The sequence below is a fragment of the Monomorium pharaonis genome, chromosome 10 (genome assembly GCF_013373865.1).
Source record: "Monomorium pharaonis isolate MP-MQ-018 chromosome 10, ASM1337386v2, whole genome shotgun sequence".
Classification (NCBI taxonomy): Eukaryota; Metazoa; Arthropoda; class Insecta; order Hymenoptera; family Formicidae; genus Monomorium; species Monomorium pharaonis.
The window spans coordinates 15,248,890-15,268,630 of record NC_050476.1 but is presented as its reverse complement, the minus strand read 5'-3'; the positions used below and the strand labels follow the sequence as shown (position 1 = coordinate 15,268,630).

Genomic DNA, 19,741 nt, shown 5'->3' with positions numbered 1-19,741 from the left:
ACCGCAAAAATGGACCATACACAGGATATGCTTTTATTTTGAGCGGAGGAGCTGTCAGTTGGGAATCCCGAAAGCAGCAGACAGTCGCCCTATCGTCCACCGAGGCGGAATACATGGTCTTGTCGGAGGCCACTAAGGAGGCGCTCCATATGGGGAGACTGCTCAAACAGTTTGAGGTGTGCCTGAGCGGAATTACTCTTAGAAACAACATTGGTGCCCAGAGGCTGGCGTCCAACCCTGTCTATCATGCCCGTTCAAAGCATATAGACATCAGACACCATTTTGTGCGAGAGGCTGTCAAAGAGAAATCCGTGCTTATATAGCACGTTCCGTCAACTGAAATGGCAGCAAATGTACTTACCAAAGGTCTACCCAGGCAACTACACGAGAACTGCGTTCGACTTCTTGGCCTTAAATCATAGATTACACGAGGGGTGCTCTTCATCGCGGTTCGAGGGGGTGTGTTGGCGGAAGCTTCTTAAATCTAGCGCCCCGCCGATGAACGCTCATTGGCCCTTCAGGTCTTCGGGAGACCAATAAATTCGCGTGTAGACGGCGCGACCGTAGCGGTCGCGCGTTCGTTACCGATCATCTCGCGTGTCTCTGCCGTCACCTGCAGCCATATTGTAACCAATACTTTAGCGTGACTTCCGTCCACCGCGAATGTACTCTGTAGCTTGTTGCGTGTACAAATAAAAAGGTGTTCTTATAACTTTATCCAATTTCGTATTTACGATCCCCGTCGGCACCTTCCAGGGCATTCTGTTTCCATCATTATTACGTCTTAATAATTAGTAACATGACGTCGGCAACCTTAAATGACGAATTATTGACGTCCGGTGGACGTCATCTTGCTACCTGGGAAATCAATATATGTTGCAACAATTACACACACACACACACACACACATATATATATATATATATGTGTGTTACATGTTACATGCTACTTGATGTTTGCTGGATATAATATTAATAATTTTGCGTTATATAAATATTACGTTATGTGAGTATAACATGCATTATGTAACAAAAGTAAACAAATAATACATAACAGTTATATAATAAAATATAACACATGTTATAATAAATTAATGCTTCAATGTTATATAACTGTTAAAATATGTGTTTGCTGGGTCTGTGTTTGATGGGATCAGAAGGGTGTATATATTATGAGCTGCTGAAATTTGGCGAAACCGTTAATACTGAACGCTACCGACAACAAATGATCCGATTTGAATTAAGCTTTGCGCGAAAAACGAATATCAAAAAAGGCAACACTAGAGATACTATAACAGAGATTCGCAGATGTGCCGTCTTGGGGTAAAACCGGATATCGGATATGACGTTTTTGATGGCGGTTTATTTTGATTGTAAATGCAAGAATACAATATATATATTTTTTTATTTGTAGTTATTGATATTTAATAATCGTGAACAAAATGAATATTAAAACACAATATATTTAAAAAAAAAGGTTTACACACATATTTCATTAATTTTCCCATGTAAGGTTAAGTAATATAAATTGATTATTAAGAAATTATATATTATTATATATTGTAACGAGCCGTTTCGCCACCGTCGTTAAGACATATAGATATGAGGCCGTTACCCTCCTACCTCGTGTGGTCCCCTCCGCTTATTATTCTCCCCGCACATCTCCGCTCCTCTTATCACCAAACGGGGGCTATAAAATCCCTCCGCTGGTGATAAGAAAACAGATCTCCCCGGTCTAGCGCACTGAGCCGACCGATCCTCTTAGCGAATTGAGCTAAGCCTCCAAGCACGCACTGAGTGCCGAACATAACCTGACACCGGCTTCCTTTGTCAGCACGCACTGAGCGCTTCCTCGAGCCACATATTGAGTGGCGAATCACCGCCCCGCTCGTTACCCGGATCCCGGTACGCGCACTGAGTTACCGATCCCGACCGCACACGGGGACCCGCAGTGAGGGGAAACCGCCGACGCGGAAGATCATCCACGCGGGATGATTCTCGCCGACAACAACAGCTGATCGTCGCACAGCTGATCGCCGTGGCTGCCGAGCTGAGCTCCGCGCCGCACCGCGCAGCCGCGCACCGCCGCGACCAATAGAAGCGCCGCACTGACCGACTCGGCGAATGGAAGCACCGCACCGCACCGCGCAGCCGCGACCGTAGCACCGCAGCCAATCCGGTTACCGCCGCAACCGATACAAACGCCGCCTCGCACCGCACCGCCGAAATTGCACCGCCACGAGCGCCGTAGTCTTCGAGACCGGCCGCTATCGTAATCTAGAGATACTATGGCCGGAATTCATAGTCGAATCTTATTCAAGTTTTAGCTTAAGCACGATCTTGAGACGTCAATGCTGTTATTTCATTGGTTAAGTAAGTCTCAAGTCGGCTCGAAGCTAGACTTAAGACAATGCTTGACATATATACAGTACTTATGAACTAGTATCTCGCTGTGCGAGGCGCGGACGATTCGCTGTGGCGACGTGTGTCGCGGTGCGCATGTGCGCGTAGAGTCTTGGTGCCGGATTGGCTGCGGCGGGCGTACGGCCCGTGTACCGGTCGGTCGGTGCGTCGATTGCGATAGAGATATTATAACAGAGATTCGCCAATGTGCCGTCTTGGGGTAAAACCGGATATCGGATATGACGTTTTCGATGGCGGTTTACTCTGTTTTCTTTTGACAGGTGACAAGTGACAGGTTAGATCGGCTAGGCTTTCTTTGTCAGTTATATCTATCTTTCTCTCTCATACTTCCGGTTATACCCCAAGCGACGGGAGCCAATCAGAAATCATTAACGCATCTTTGTTATAGTATCTCTAGGCAACACAAGTGATTTTGCTTTATTATAATGCACCATCACACACAGCACAACCGGTCAAGGAAACGATTGAGGCGTTTGGTTGGGAAATACTACTCACTACAGAGATAAGACACCAACATGATGCACTACATGACGCACGCGAAAACCTTCTTCAAGAAGTGCGATTATTTGTGCAACTTCTGTTGCAGGCAAATGTCTACGCGGCATTTTGAAAATTTCGTATACGAGCTCAATACACTACGAGAGTCGTCTGTGAACATTTATTTCAAAGTCTCTGTGTACGTAAACATTACTTGTAAACATTACGGTATTTATGTGAGTAAGTGCGTACTCGTAATGTTTACATGTAATGTTTATGTATAGAAGCTTTAAAATAAAAATTTAACACACAGACGATTCTCGTAGAGTATTGAGCTTGTATACGAAATTTTCAAAATGCCACGTAGACATTTAAACGCATTTAAAACAACATAAAACGACATTTAAGAAGTCGCAAGGAACAGCCGCAAGCGCGCGCGTGACAAACCGCGAGGTCCTTATCTTTGCTGTAAAACACATACACACACACACGCGCGCGCGCGTAATGTGCACAATCCGACCGGCATCTTCCACGTGGTGCACATTGGATGACGATAATGCCGTCGGTAAGTATCATTTAAAAAGAAATGTAAGGTTGACTTTGTAACTTGGTCAAAACGGTGTAAAAAAATGGTTGAAAAAACGTTGTAAGTAATTTCAGCAATTTCAAAAATGATAAACACGTGGAATATAAATGTTTTATTCTATGAACGTTAGTGTTTATTACTGGGGAGTAATCGTATTATAAAACTTTGCTTTAGTGGTGTGATTGGATCTTTCTTCACAACAGTACCTTGAACTAAATGAAAACCGTAAAATATGCGATTTTTTACGTAAACTTTGAACGTGATTTGTTGTTAGAAAAAGTAAATCTGTAAAAAAAATAATAACAGCATTCAAAAGTGCAAACTTTCAGCTTTCCAACTTTTTTGCTGAGCGCTGTACGTTGATTTGTTTACGAGTAACAAGCGATAAAAGTCAAAATGACCATTTTTTCTTAAAATCTCAATTACTTGATCAAAAAATAATCGTACAGCAATGAACAATTACTCAAAATAAAGGGAAAAGATTCCGCTCTAAGATGCAAGTAACAAAAATACTCTATGATTTTTTTCACGCGAGATGCAGCGCAGCAAATTCGCATTAAAAATTTTTATTTTAACGGGTTAAACTTCATCATTGTGCCACGTTTGTGAAAAAAAAGATAACTAAAATCGTCAAAAAGCGTTTGAAAGAAGAAGTTTCAAGCTTTAAAACACTTTTTGGATTTTGTTTCTACGACGATTTTTCGCTGAGTTTGAAAATAGCCTAAATTTTTAGTATACAAAAAGTGTTCCCTTTTTTTAGTAGTTTATAATAAACGTGTATTTTCTATACAAAAATTCCGGTTTCATATTTACATACCTATCTTAATTATTGCTACGAAACAGTCGCTAGATCGAGAAAAGTCTATGTCCTCCCTACCCCGCAAGGGGAAGCATGGGAAGAAATCATTATCAGGAAGGAATCACAGTCGGGCAGTGTACAAACGAGCTGTATGTCGATCTGCATGTTTACTGCGATGCATTTTGTACAATATTCTTGGCATGCATTACTATGTATAATATTATACGTACCTCTTATGATGGCACAAGTTCTAATGGAGAAGTGTGCCCGTTCGTCGCGATACACGCAGATTCACGTTCAAAAAACAAAGCACTCGCGGTAGTCACTCGTAGAAAAACGCAGTGTAGTCAACTCTGTGAGTTATACTTCGGGTGTATCCTCAAGGCTGCGTTCCAAAACTCTATTTGACCAATAGAGAGCTTCATAGCTCCGATCCACAACGCTTATCTAAAGAGAAATCGGTATAATCAAATTTTATATTTAAGACTATCTTAAATGCTGTTTTAAGATATCATCAATCAATCACAGAGATTTAGTATTTTAAAACGTTATTTGAAACGGTCTTAAAATAAGATTCGATTACAAATTTCAGCCGTAAGTTCGTCCATCTTATATTTACACTAAGACAAAAATGTCGAAGTATTGAGAACCAAATATTTCTTGTGACGTTTCCTTCGATATTTCTTTGTTACAAAAGAAATTTATTTGTGAAAACAAAATGCACATTTTTGTGAAATATTCTATGAAATATATTTCTGAAATATACTCCTAAAAATAAATTATTTGTTAGAAATAAAACTTTTAATTCGCCCTTTTTAATTAAATAAACTATTTATTACAAATAAATACTTAAAAGTTTTTTATGGGAAATAGTGCATATATTACTCCAAAAATTTTATTCCTAAAAAATAAACCAATTAATAAGAAAAATGAGATTATATTGTAAAGTTGGAACTATATCACTACTTGTTTAGGAGGATACACGTTGATAAGGTTATGGAGATCTCCCAATTAATTAACTGAGACTTGTAGTGTTCACAGACTTTTTATTAGGCACATTTAAATCTCTTGGCGGTGCGCCCAGAGAATGGTCTCGAGATCATTCGCTCTCAACCCTTACAGATAGACTGCCTCGTTCGCACGCCTTTGTCGGTCGCCTTCTTCTATCGATAGATCGCGCGACCTCATCTCGATACCAGCGCAGTGACGAGAGTCGAGAGGCGCGAAGTTCGAAATGAAACTCATTTCTTACAATATTTCATAAAAATATATTTTGTTTTCACAAATAAATTTTTTATAACAAATAAATTTCAAAAAACACTATAAGAAATATTTGGTTCTTAATATCTTGACATTTCTCTATACTTCGACATTTTTCTATCAATATAAAATTATTTTTTAAATTTATCTTCAGATTCTTTGCAGCCGATGAAATGGACCGCATAATATGTATAAACTTAAAACGATCTTAAATATACAATGTGAGTATAGATATCTACACTGACAAGGAAACCTCGCGAACTCGAAAATTCTGATTTTAATGAAACTTGGCATAAATGTAGAAGGGGTAAATACATGAATTTAGAAATTTATCGTAGCTGCCCATAAACGGTTTAAAGGGGTGAAACCACCCTTCAAAGATTCAGACATTTTTCGTTTTCTCGATATATCTCGTAAACTAAACAAAATATTAAAAAATGTTTTATACAAAAGTTTTACTATAAAAGTACTTCTATCTAACTACAGTAATTAAATTAAAAAAAAAAATTTTTTTTAAACAATTGTTTTTTAATTTTTGAAAAAAAATTTTTTTTTTTAATTTTATTAATGTAGTTAGATAGAGATATTGTTACCATAAAACTTTTGTATAAAACATTTTTTGATATCTCCAATACTTTTCGAGATATATCGGAAAAAGCAAAAATCTGCTCTACACTATGCACTGAAAAAAGCATGAGAGAATGCGATAGCACCGCGACGGAGAGCGTTAAAAAATATTTAAAAAAAATTTTTTATTAAGGTTTATTTATGATATTGAATATAATATAAGATACTAAAAATGTAATAAAAAAATATTAAAAAATTAGTAAGTAATGCATTATTTTTTAATTTGCATTTTCATTACCCTGATTCAAAGTATATTGTTGTTCAATGTATAATGCCACACTAAAATATGTTAATTTTGTATCTAGACATGGATATATCTCTATAACATCCACATACATGTATTTATCAATATAAGAAAAGATTTTGGACGCGATACTTTTGCAAGATCGACAGAGAGCGAAATAATGACTTAATTGACAAATCATATAGCCGATTTGGATTGGCAGATGTCGTCGATCTGCGTCGACTCTTTGGCATGTCACCGCTAATGGATCTGGACCAAGAAGTCTGGATATAAATATTTTATATTATATTATATTATTATATTACTATATTATATTAATATTATTTACTCTTTCTCTCTCACTCACATCAGCATGCATTCACGTGCGACATTATTATATTATATTATTACATATTATTATATTATACAAAATATTATTATTTTATATTACTTTATTTTATTATATTTTTAGTATCTTATATTATATTCAATATCATAAATAAACCTTAATAAAAAATTTCTTTAAAATATTTTTTAACGCTCTCCGTCGCGGTGCTATCGCATTCTCTTATGCTTTTTTCAGTGCATAGTGTAGAGCAGATTTTTGCTTTTTCCGATATATCTCGAAAAGTATTGGAGATATCAAAAAATGTTTTATACAAAAGTTTTATGGTAACAATATCTCTATCTAACTACATTAATAAAATTAAAAAAAAAATTTTTTTTCAAAAATTAAAAAACAATTGTTTAAAAAAATTTTTTTTTTTAATTTAATTACTGTAGTTAGATAGAAGTACTTTTATAGTAAAACTTTTGTATAAAACATTTTTTAATATTTTGTTTAGTTTACGAGATATATCGAGAAAACGAAAAATGTCTGAATCTTTGAAGGGTGGTTTCACCCCTTTAAACCGTTTATGGGCAGCTACGATAAATTTCTAAATTCATGTATTTACCCCTTCTACATTTATGCCAAGTTTCATTAAAATCAGAATTTTCGAGTTCGCGAGGTTTCCTTGTGAGAAAAAACGTTCTCTCAAACAAGTAAATGCATTTTCTTAAAACAGATTTCTTTGATGCATATAAATATTTTTTTACAGTGTTATGAGTGACACACTCATAACGATAAGGTGTCAGTAACACGATGACGTAAGTCGGTCAGCTGCAGTCAGCATCGAGCGCATCGCGCGAGGTTTCGCGCAATCCGCTCGACAATTAGCGCAATGCTCCTTAGACAGCACTTGCTGTCTAAGCAATAATTTGGAATACTGACCGATTTACGCCCTCACGCAATCCTCCCCTTCTTTCGATCCAACTACCGAATTATCGGATATATAAACCGGCGAAAGAAGGTGAGGATCGGGTCAATCCGAAGTAGACAAACTAAGACTACACACGACACTCTGCTTTGCGGGGTCGTGTATCGCCGAGATAACTTATACTAAATATACAACCACGACACTCTGCGTTGCGGGGTCGTGGACAACAAGTTCATAGACGCGACACTCTGCCTTGCGGGGTCGCGATCTAACTATTGTAACTGAATACAAGAATAAAAGTGTTCAAGACAAATAACGGTGTATGTGACAAAATACCTTCCTCGCGAGATCTCTGGCAGCGATCCCAAAATCGTACTCACAACGAGGGGTACAACAGTGGTGGCAGCGGTGGGATTTTGCACTGCCAAAAGGAGGACCACAACAACAGCAATAAATAATGTATGCTTGTAAATAAATATTTTGTTCTTTTAAGTAAATCATTTCGTATGTCTCTGATTTTATTCCACTAAGTAATGATTTAATGATATGAATAGATATGAAATCATTAATAAACTGAAATAAATCATTTCTTTGTAATAAGAAAATCGAGTTTCTTAAATGGGTAAAATCACGTGAAATAAATATTTTTTTGGACGAAGAAAATTATTTATTTGTAATAAGAATCGTAATAAATTAAAAAATAAATATTTTGTTGAAAAAAATACTATATTTCCAATAAAAAACCTATTGCATTGTAATACTTTCAAAGTAATGTTGAACGAAAGAAATAATTTATTTGTGATAAAAAATTCAATATTTTAAATAAAAAATGTCTTTAAAAAAATATCTTTAAAATCTTAAAAAAAAATATTTTATTAAATGAAAGAAATACTTCATTTGAAACAAGAAATCTAATATTTTTAAATAGATAAAAATTCTTGCAAAGAAATGTTTTGTTGAATGTTAGAAATAATTTATTTGCAAATAGAGATTTAATGTTCCTAATACATAAATACGCGCAATCAAATATTTTGAACGAAAAAATGCTATGTTTTCAATAAGAAACCTAATGCGTTTGAGTAAATAAAAGTATAGTACATTCAAATAAATTTCTTGTTGAACGGAAGATATAATTTGACTAAAAAACTTATTTTTAAGTAAATAAAAATTTTTATGTAAATAAAAATACCTTAAAATAAATATTTTGTGGAATGAATGAAACGCTCTTATAAGAGCCATAGAAAGAATGATGAACTGATCATATAACCGAATCTCTTCTGATTCGCTATAGATATTAATAGATTTCGACTAATTAGAATATCGGTATAGACGGCATACAAACTACTATTTACAATGCGTTTCTTTTATTCAACAAAATATTTATTTGAATATATTTTTATTTACTTAAAAATATTAAGTTTCTTATTCAAATAAATTATATCTTCCGTTCAACAAGAAATTTATTTGAAAGTACTATATTTTTATTTACTCAAACATATTAGGCTTCTTATTGTAAATACAGAATTTTTTTCGTTCAAAATATTTAATTGTAAGTATTTATGAATTCAAGAACATTAAATTTCTTTTTGCAAATAAATTGTTTCTGACATTCAACAAAATATTTCTTTGCAAGAATTTTTATCTCTTTAGTTTTCTTTTTGCAAATGTAAAATTTCTTTTGTTCAATATAATATTTTTTTAACAATATTTTTATTTATTAAGAACATTGAGTTTCTTATTACAAATAAATAAACACGTTTTCCATTCAACAAAATATTTAATTGCACGTATTTATGCATTCAACTTTCTTATTGCAAATAAATTGTTTCTAACATTCAACAAAATATTTCTTTGCAAGCATTTTTGTTCATTTAAAAATATTAGATTTCTTATTGCAAATGTAGTATTTTTTTTGTTCAACAAAATATTTTTTTAAAGATATTTTTTATCCAAAATATTGAATTTCTTATCACAAATAAATTATTTCTTTCGTTCATCATGACATTTATTTGAAAGTAGTGCAATGCAATAAGTTTCTTATTGAAAATACAGTTTTTTTTTCAACAAAATATTTATTTGAAAATTTTTTAATTTATTAAGATTCTTATTACAAATAAATAATTTTCGTCCAATAAAATATTTATTTCACGTGATTTTACCCATTTAAGAAACTCGGTTTTCTTATTACAAAGAAATAATTCATTTCAGTTTAATAATGATACTATTCAATATCAAACTGAAATTAACTGTAACTATATTATATATATATATAGTTACAAATAAGATTTAAAGAACAAGAGAAGTTTTCAATAAAAATAGAAAAGAATTATGAATTGAGTTTAATGCAATAAATAATGTCTAGTAAAATAATTAAATGTGAAATAAATAAAAGTTTTATTATTAATTATTTAGGAATTATAATTGATAATACACTGCAGTTACCCGGGAAAAGATCTTCATTTCATAATAGATCAAATTATAGGTTAAGTTGTATCAGCAGATCTACAAATCGATTTTAATTTTACAAATCGATCAATAAAATAAAATTTGCTTTGATATAATTTTATCTACAATTTGAAGATTTTTTTTCATTTAATCTGTTTCGGATAGTTAAGGCCATTGCACGTACATTTTCTTAATCGTAATCGTAAGAAATTGAGCAATACGTTAATTCAATCGATTATGACTAATTTGAGCAATGTGATTGGTCGAAATCTTGCGATTACGATTAAGAAAATGTACGTGCAATGGCCTTTAGCCACCGCAAAGTTTTTTTGCATTTTATTAATTATATTAATTGTATTAATATTTGTGTACTTCATTTACATGTAGAAGTCCATGTAAGTATCAATCGATTATTAATAAAACAAATCAATCGAGAATCGTGCGATAAAATCGAGCTATATAAGTTATATTGCCTGCAGATCATAATCAATAAAACTGAAATTTTGTTAGTACATCTTGTAGACGTATTTTACCCGAAACACATATAAATCTTAAATGAAATGTTCGAAAGAGAAAAGAATAATGTCGACGAAGAATCAAATGAAAGGTTGATACTTGACCTAATATTATTTAATTTAAAACTGTTCGTCATAAATAAGATGTAGATAAGGTTTTTATGTATTTTATTATATATATATATATATATATATATATATATATATATATAAAACTGTGTTGTAAACAAGCAGAGTATACAATTTATGAGAATAATTTTTTTAATTGAAAAGAGATAATCTTCCACATAGAAAGAGTTTATACTTAAATGTAATTTTGACTTTTAAAATGCTAATAGTTGTGAAAAATTTTGGGTTAAAATTATAAAACAAGTTTAATTTATTTTCTTATGCCAATTGCAACATGTGTTAAAAAAGTTTTACTTTATTTAAATTAAATTTTAATTAAATAAAATTAATTAAAATTAAATTAAATTAAACAAAGTTAAAATTGTTTCTTTCTTAAAAAAAAATATAAAGATTAAGTTAACAAGATATTGATTAATAAATTTATAAATATTTATAAATATCCACATTCCGAAAAAAACTATTAAAAAAATAAAATTACTTAATATAAGAAATGGACTTGATAAGCAAATACTTTAATTGTTTGTTAAAATTTAATAGTTTTTCAAAATTGCAGAACATAAATTTAAATTTAAAATTTAATATAAAATTTTACGTTTTTAATGTTAGAATTATAAAAAAATTTGTCAAAATGGAAGATAAACTAATGCAATAGAAATATTTCTAAAATCCCTCACATTCTGTAAATTTACTTAATATTATATTTAGTGGATGTAATAGACTTAAAGTATGATCCACACTTGACGTTAAAAATGCTTGAAATATTTGATTGACCAATTAAAACAAAGAATTTTATAAATTGACCAATCGTGGAATGTTTCAAAGCGTTTGTAGCGTGAAGTGTCGCATCCTTAATGAATGTTACAGAAAGCTTTTGCGTAAAATAAATTTGAAAACACAAGCACTACCACAAATTGAATATAGCAAGCTTTTATTTTTTGTAAGTAAACATCATACAAGAATAAAATGTGCAATATTACAAGAATGTTTGATGTATTTTGATGAAAAGATTCCTCGAAAATGAATCCCCAAGATTGGACTCTAAATTAAAGATAAATGAAATGTGTTTTGAGCACAATTTCGTTTAAGTCTGTCTTTAAAAATAACTCGAGGATCTAATTTGTTTAATTTGAAAAAATTATAAATTTTCTATTATCTCTGCTATTATCTCTGCACTTATCTGCATATTTCATAGATTTACTCGTGTATGTAGATGTCATTTCAACAAATGTAGCGAGAAAAATGAGCTTAGCACAAAAAACCTGAAATGGCGACGCTTACTATGTTTTTCTAAGATTGATTGCTGCCTTACACACATCTAACACATTCTTAAGTTAAAACCATCATATTTCAATTGTATACCTTTTTTAAGATATTAAGACATACATACTTGAATATTTATGCCTTTGCCCTCTTTTAAGATATAACGGTTATCAACGGTTTCCTTTTTCGCTTTTGAACGAGATGTCATGTCTAGCGTTTTATATAGTTACTTTTGTTCAATGATCTATTTTTAATTTTGTAATACAAACGACTGTGGATGACTTTGTAAAGTCAAAACGTTTCGCTATTCTAAATATTCTTATGTATTATCAAGAGCGTTTCAATAAAATTGCTTATTCGTTCTAAACATCTTATTTAGCTCGTCTATTTGACTCTTATTTATACTTTGTTTTGTAATTTATCCGAGCGTTACATATTTATTTATATGTTTTTATGTATAATGTATACAACAATACGTGTTCATTCAATTTTATTAAAATGCCCATGGATATCATAAATTATTTGTAAAATGTCCAAACATTTATCAAAGGATAGCATACACTCAGAGAAAGAAAAAGTTACGGCAACTATAAAAATATGAACAAATAGCACCTCAATTATTTTTTAGGGATTATAAAAATTAAACTGAATTGAAATATAAAAATAGTTAGGTTTATTAAATAATATAATTAACACTATTATTTTTTTATAATTATTATTATGAAAACATTTTATTTATTTAAAATATAAATTTACGGTAATACATACAAATAAAATTTATTTCCCAAAACTATATTTCCATTATTAAATCTATTGTAAGACTTGTGTTAAAGGAACAGTATTTAATGTTATAAATTTTAATATATTTTTATTGTGAAAACTTTACTTTTACACTTATTAGTACTATACTTTTCTAGTTATAGTAAATTTTTTCATATAGATAATATGCTTTTTGTTCTTATAACTATATTTTTATATGTTAAAAAACTATAAAATTTTGTTTGATTAAACTATGTTTTTTAGACGTAATAATAACTACAAAGATATATTTTTAACTATGTATTTATTGTTATTAATAGTATATTTTTATTTATGCTTTAACTAGGATTTTAAAAATATAATTAAAAATACATAATATTTTTAGTTTTTACATGTATGTTTATTCTTATAAAGGAATATAATGAACATATTAAAGCTATATAGCAAATTAAAATTTAACACAATAAGCTAAAATAAACACAAATTGTATGATAAAAACATATAACTTTTTATTTAAATTTTAGACCAGTAAATTTTTCAATTCTATAAAATAAACATGTATTATTTACTATAATTAAATTATTTATACCATAAAATATTAATTAAAGAAAATTTATTCATTTAAAATTTTAAAACGTATAAAGAAATGTATAAAGAGAGCTCTAATAAACGCGTACAAATGTTGATAATTTTTCAAAATGAGGTTTGAAAGAAGTATGTATTGTATCTCTACATAGTAATAATCATATAGTATATAATCTTGTAGTAATAATCATATAGTATTTATATAATCTTATAGTAATAATCATATAACTCTTGAAATAATATAATATATGTATATGCTATATATATGCGTTTCAGGCAGGCATACGAAATTTTCAGACACAAAATTTTGTTACACAGTAATCTTTTTTATTAGAACGCCTACGCTCAATCTGAAAGCGTAGTATTGTTCCTCAATGTTCACTTCTCTTGCCTCAAGGCTTGATTTACGCGTACAAGGTCTAAAATTTTTATATCAGGAACATTTTATGAGTCGACGCCAGAAACCGACAATTTTACAATTTTTTGTAGTTTTTCCTACAAAATCGTTACGATTTGTTATCGTCTAGACTAATCGTGCAGAATTGTTATCGTCTATACTTTAATTTTGGAGAAGGATTTTTCATTTTGTGAACACAATGAAAAGATTAGTGAGAAATTAAATTGGTAATAATCAATTGTAAAAACTTTTTCAGCAGCCTACGAGTTTAAAGTTTAATATTGAAACTCGAAAATCTTATAAATTTTGTGCCTTTATTTTATCCTATTACTTACGAAATAACAGCTCTGTCTTGCAGTCTGCTATTTGTCGATAACAATACTTATAAACAAACGATTTTGATTGAATGTATACAAAAGGAATTCATACAATATTCTGAACATTTCATTAACATTTGAATATTCTTGTACTATACTAGAATAGTAAAAATATTTGAAATGTAAACTAAATATTTTCTGAATATTTAACACTGGAAAACTATATTTGTTTTAAAAAAACAAAGCTGTAAAAACAAAACTTGCGCCATGAATCTACATAATAGAAGAATTTAAGAAAAAATTTTGTGATTAGGGATGAAGGAAGAGCAGTGGAATCTATCAACTATACGAGAAATCTCATCAATTGCTTAAGAAATACAGGACGTTTCATGAAGATTTATTGGAAGATTATTTTTGCACTTTTCTGGGCACTTTTTCTTTTACCTTTTCCCTTGGTCTACAATTATTTGGTATTTTCTTCACATATTATATTATATTGAATTATAATTTCTTTACATTATAATTTTTAATTAAAATTTTTCAGAATTTTCCAAAAAAAGATTTTGTAGATTTTATCTCTTTAATGTTTTTAAAAGTATAAATCAATACATCACTTTATTTTTAATAAATTCTTTATCAATCTTAATTTTTTTTAAAAAAGTACAAAAAGTGCACCAAGTATACGCTCGCAAGAAAAGCCCTTAAAAATATATTCTTGTACAAAACAATTTAGATTTGACACTATAAAATGAGAGTATTAAGAGGATGATAAAGCCGACATTCAACTATTTAGTTTCGAATTGAATTTACAGAATTGATAATGCTTTTACACTTTTAAAGTACGTAAACAAATAAGCCCAGGAACGATTAGATAAAGACCAAAAATGCAAAAAAATATTTAAAGTTTATTTGTTTATAAAAATATTTGCTTCAAAATACAAGTTATGTAGCTTATACGTACAAATGAATGGTGTTCCCGGGTTCGGAATAGATTGAGGAATAAGACTATAATCGTCAAATTACGATTACAAGCCGTAAAAAAAAGATATTTATATAATAAAAGCGCTTAAATGAATAAAATTTTTGATCACATAAATATGTTTTTTTACGGCTTGTAATCGTAATTTGACAAATATAGTCTTATTCCTTCTATTCCAAACTGCGAGACACCATTTATTTGTAAGTATAAGCTATACAGGGTGTTTGGTAAAGATTTATGCAATTTTTATAAGCAGGTAGAGCGCATTAAGCTGAACATAAAATCCTCATCGTTTTTCCATTTTCACAATAGTTAACGAGTTATAGACTTGTAAAATTTTCTGTATTAGCCCGGCCTACTGGCAAATGCAAGCACGCCGAGCGCCCGACCGCGGCGGCCGCCTCTCCCTAGCGCTTGAACCTTGAGATTGCTAGGCGCGCGGAGGGAGTTGTTACAACAAGCGGCAATGGCTACGCACAATGTGTACGTGTACATACATGTGTACAAAAAAATATCAGTTCTAATGCTTAAAGAAGCAATTACTAAATTTATTTTTTTTAATAAATAATGATTATTTTTAATAAAAAATTTTTTTTGGTGATAGTCTTAAATGTCGTAAACTGTCATAAATTTTAAAAGAAGCTATTATCATGTGCTCAAAAACAAATTTATCATTCTTTAAACAACATTAGAAAATTTTATCGATTAAAATGGAAATAACAACCAAATAAAATGTTTCAACTTTATATTCTTAATTTGTTTCAACTTTATATTCTTAATTAAAAATTAAATAACGAGGATATTTATATTTTTAATAAAATTAATCCTTGTGATAGACTTATAATACACGGAAAAAACTTTGTGGTAAAAATTACTATGGTAAGTAGTAAACGCGTGCTAAGGAGGAATTATGAAAATTTTTATTATGTTCTTCATCAAATTACGATAATATTTACACTACTTATATGATATAATTCTCTGAAATTTCTTCTTACAGTTCGTGGTTACTATCATAAATAATAAATCATACATAATTTTACTATAAAATTTTCTCCGTGTAGATTTACAAATATATGAATTTATTAAATGTTTGAAAACTTATAAACAATATTTATTTAATTCAAGAAAATTTTAGTATGTAATGTGTGTGTATTTGGTGTGTGTGTGTGTGTGTGTGTGTGTGTGTGTGTGATACATACACGAAAATGTTAAACATTATTTGTTTTGTGTAAAGTGAGGTGTTTATTATCAATATAATATTCTTTTCAACCATTAAAAATAAGATAATTATTAAAAAAGAATAAAATTAAAAATGAATAATTGATTTTCTTAAAACTAGAATCATATTTTTCTACGTGTGCGTGTATTGTATAGTAATCAGCATGAATAATAATAGTGATATAAAATCGCGAACTAAGGAATGATTATTCATTTTCCTGTCACAAAGTGATTATTCTTTTCTCGCGTATGTACGTACACCACACACACACACACACACACACACACACACACACACACACACACACACACACACACACACGCACGCACGCACGCACGCACGCACGCACGCACGCACGCACGCACGCACACACACACACACACACACACGCACACACACACACACGCGCACGCACGCACGCACGCACGCACGCACGCACGCACGCACACACACACACACACACGCACACACACACACACACACACGCACGCACGCACGCACGCACGCACGCACGCACACGCACACCAAATACACACACATTACATACTAAATTTTCTTGAATTAAATAAATATTGTTTATAAGTTTACAAACATTTAATAAATTCATATATTCGTAAATCTACACGGAGAAAATTTTATAGTAAAATTATATATGATTTATTATTTATGATAGTAACCACGAACTGTAAGAAGAAATTTCAGAGAATTATATCATATAAGTAATGTAAATATTATCGTAATTTGATGAAAAACGTAATAAAAATTTTTATAATTTCTCCTTGTCACGCGTTTATTACTTACCAGAGTAATTTTTACCATAAAGTTTTTTCCGTGTATTATAAGTCTATCACAAGGATTAATTTTATTAAAAATATAAATATCCTCGTTATTTAATTTTTAATTAAGAATATAAAGTTGAAACAAACATTTTATTTGGTTGTTATTTCCATTTTAATCGATAAAATTTTCTAATGTTGTTTAAAGAAGGATAAATTTGTTTTTGAGCACATGATAATAGCTTCTTTTAAAATTTATGACAGTTTACGACATTTAAGACTATCACCAAAAAAAAATGTTTTATTAAAAATAATCATTATTTATTAAAAAAAAATAAATTTAGTAATTGCTTCTTTAAGCATTAGAACTGATATTTTTTTGTACACATGTATGTACACGTACACATTGTGCGTAGCCATTGCCGCTTGTTGTAACAACTCCCTCCGCGCGCCTAGCAATCTCAAGGTTCAAGCGCTAGGGAGGGGCGGCCGCCGCGGTCGGGCGCTCGGCGTGCTTGCATTTGCCGGTAGGCCGGGCTAATACAGAAAATTTTACAAGTATATAACTCGTTAACTATTGTGAAAATGGAAAAACGATGAGGATTTTATGTTCAGCTTAATGCGCTCTACCTGCTTATAAAAATTGCATAAATCTTTACCAAACACCCTGTATAACTTGTATTTTAAAGCAAATTTTTTCATGAATAAATAATGACTCTGCATTATCGACCTCAATCAAGTTTGATGGGCAGTTTAGCATCCTCTTAAGTTTTTTCTTTACGAAAGTAATGATATAAAAAAAAATGAGCCATATAAATAGATGTTTATACGAACTAAAACATCCACCTTTTTATTATTATTTTTTGACTGGCATTCATAGTTTGGTGTTTCATTAAATCAGACTAAAGGTTGATATTAGGATTGAATTAAAATGTAACCAATCAGGAATAAAACCAATATTCTTTAACTTAGCTTTGATTGGTCAAATTTCAATTCAATAAATATTTACAAAAATTTGACGCTGCTAAACCAAATAATTTGTCAGTTCTTTTTCTTTTTATGTGTGCATCTATATGTGTGTAGGGTGAAAGACCCAATTACTGGCATATTAGATATTAAATGTTTGGTTATATTTCATTAAATATATACAGTTAATGATATAACAGTGATTTAACTTTTTGTAATTTCTTTTTAGTATAAAATTTAAGAATAAAATAAAAAGTTATATAAAAGTTATACAAGTTATATAAAATCCATTTATTTATTTTTAAATAAATATAATAATAGATGTATGTAATGCACTTATATAATACTGGCAAATCCAAATTGTGTCGTTCCTGATACTGGCAACTAAGTGACCACATTACTGTCAATTTTTCCTAATACTGGCAATGAAGTGACCCATTACTGCCTATATTATATTAAATGGTATTTACGTGATATTACATTATATTAAATAATGATATTAAATATAATCAACATTTATTTTTAGAAATCTATTTTTTTGCATAAAAAATCAAAAATTTAAATTTTATACAAGAGTCTATAATTATAATAAATATAGAAGATAATATATGATAAATAATAATGTTATAATGATAAATAAATAGTAAGATAAATAATATAATTTTATTTATACTTATTTTTTATTTATCTCTTTATTACATGATTTTTGTTATCTAATTTTTCCTTTTTTATTTTTGCATTTATTATTGCATTTTCAAGTCTAATTTTTTTCGTATTTCTTTCTGTTCCTTTTGAGATTTTTTCTTCTTCTCTTTGTTTTTTTGATATTTCTTCCACTGTTCGGAAATCACAACTGATGGTATTTTTTCTTTAAGTCTTCTTTTATTCATTTCTTTTTCTTCTGGCCAAAATAATGCTTTTTTAAATAGAGAAGGAACTTTAGATTTTAAAGTATTATTTTAATTTTTATTTGCTGTTACTTGAAAAATTTTATCATTTTGCTGATTTTCATTTGGACATTCACGGTTTTTAAGCACGGAATTTACTTCATTCTTGGGAGGAATCGTTTGAAAATACTAAAGGATGTAATGAGAAATTATTTTTAGTAATCAGATTATCTTGTGAATCGAGGTAAGTCTTACATTATAAGAAGTTTCAGTAACGTTCGTCAATAGATTTTCATTTTCACATAATAAACCTACAAAAAAATTTTAATATACAAAAATCAGTTTATAAATAAAACATATTCAAAAGTTTTTCTGCAAAAAATATTTATATAAAAAAATATGTAAATGTATATATGTATATATATATATATATATATATATATATATGTATATATATATATATAAAATAGTGTACAAAAATTATCATTTAGCCTATTATCATGTTAAACGTTTAAAAGAAAAGAATTATAATCTTTTATTTACTTCAATTATTGCAGTTGACTTTTCAACTGTAGAAATATTTTCAAGATTTATATTTTGCAAAATACAGTTCGAGAGATGATCTGTGATATTAATGGATTTCTCTTCCATTGTATTATGAGTGGTATAACAATTATTTTACATGCAGAAGTTGATAGACATTTGCTTCACTAAACAATTCCTAGGTACCAATACGTTTGACGTGTACACAAAACAGGTTATGTCAATAGTTTGTCACGTACCAATGTTACGGTCCTTTTTTGATTTATGTCCGTAATACTATTAACAGTATTAGGAACGATATAAAAAAAT

General features: G+C 30.0%; 1 long non-coding RNA gene across 1 annotated transcript; it reads left to right on the top strand.

The window, feature by feature from the left end:
* Positions 1-10,563: 10,563 nt before the first annotated feature.
* Positions 10,564-19,296, top strand: LOC118647563. Its single transcript, XR_004964755.1, has 4 exons — positions 10,564-10,707; positions 14,376-14,532; positions 18,324-18,464; positions 19,037-19,296. It is a non-coding gene; the product is annotated as an uncharacterized LOC118647563 (long non-coding RNA).
* The last annotated feature ends 445 nt before the right edge of the window (positions 19,297-19,741 follow it).